Genomic DNA, 1,581 nt, shown 5'->3' with positions numbered 1-1,581 from the left:
GGCTTGATTTATTGTTTTGTCAATTGTCTAGACTTGAGAAAGTGATGAAGAAGATGTTAATAGGGAAGATTAATCTTAAAAGTGTGTATACTGGGTACTTCTCCCCCTTCCCACCTGCCTGTCCCCCCTCCACAGAAAATCCAGTTGTTAAATATTTACCAGCACATCCCTACGCAGAGTAATATAATTAGAGGGTAATTGCATCTGTTCTGTGTCTTGTCTCTGATGACAGATTAAGAGGAAACAGGCTATGTTACACGGAAAGGAATGAAGTTAGACTTCCGAAGGCACTTCCTCATTTGTATATGTATGGAATGGGGGGCAGTACTAGGATGCTGTTGTTGGTCCTTTGTTCTCCAAGAAGACCATGGCATTGGGGTGATGTTATGGCTTGCAGTGAATTGGATTTAAGTGAGAGAGGGCTGTGGGAGAGCTGTGCAAGGTCACCAACCTCACTTTCTCCTCCAGAGCCATCTGGGTGCAGTGGCAAGATATAGAGCAGGATGACTGGAGATGGTCTCAGATGTTTGAGGTAACTGGGGTTGTGACTTGCCCAGGGTCACACAGCTAGTAAGTGTCTGAGGTGAGATCTGAACTCCTCAGGTCCGCCTGACTCCAGGGCCACCTAGCTGCCCCAGGTCAGGGGACTGAGGTACAATTAGGCCTCCTTACCCTAGGGGCCCGCCTAGCCTGGAGGCAAAAGGATGGCCAATCATATTTCTTGATGATGCTTCCTGATTGAGTGGGTAGCAAAGGAATAAGACCAGAGGAGATGGGGCACTATAAACTGTAAGACAAGGAAACTAGAAGGATAGTAAGGTCAGTCAGATAGTAAGGGGGCAGAACTGGAATTCAAAGCCACCCCCTCTAGCTCCTGATTGATGGGGAATGGGGTCTTGGAGGTAGCCTGGTGTCTGTAAAGGGTAAGAGAGTCAGGAGAGCTGCCTAACACCCACCCAGGCAATTTACTTAACTTTTATGTGCCTCAGTTTCCTCAGTCCTCAAATTATCATTGCCTTTCCTGCATCATGGGGCTACCGTGAGGATCAGATGGAGGTTACATCTGTAAACTGCTTTGTTTAAACAATTACATTAAGCAATATAATTTATTAGCTTAATATAATTAAGTAATGGATAGATGATCGTTACTGTTATTGTTATTGTTATTGTTGTTAGAGGCTCAGCACCTATACGGCTAGATATGATTCCCCTTCTCTAATCAGCATCCTCTGGGAGGTGAAGTTCTTTCCCTCTGCTCTTTGATCTAAGTACCTTTGGGAGACACTGACCAGAAAACATCACCTCCTTTCACCCCATCTCTCCCTAGCCCTGGTGCCTTTCCCCTTTCCAATGGACTATGTGTGTCTTCCACAGCACGTCTAGGGCCTCTCAGTGCCCAGTGACCCCGAAGCCCCTGAGTTCCCTCCCATGCCTTCCCTGAGCCAGGCAGGGCACCTGCCCAGCCCCTTATCCCCCTAACAGGCTTAGCATCCCCTGCAGAGGGAGCGGGACCTTGGGGATGAAGCTGAAATCCTTACTCTCCTCTCCTCCACAGACACCTCGGCCAACCTGAGTGGAGCC

This window comes from Dromiciops gliroides, chromosome 4 (genome assembly GCF_019393635.1).
Source record: "Dromiciops gliroides isolate mDroGli1 chromosome 4, mDroGli1.pri, whole genome shotgun sequence".
Classification (NCBI taxonomy): domain Eukaryota; kingdom Metazoa; phylum Chordata; class Mammalia; order Microbiotheria; family Microbiotheriidae; genus Dromiciops; species Dromiciops gliroides.
The sequence above is the reverse complement of the archived record's forward strand: the minus strand, read 5'-3'. Positions refer to the sequence as shown.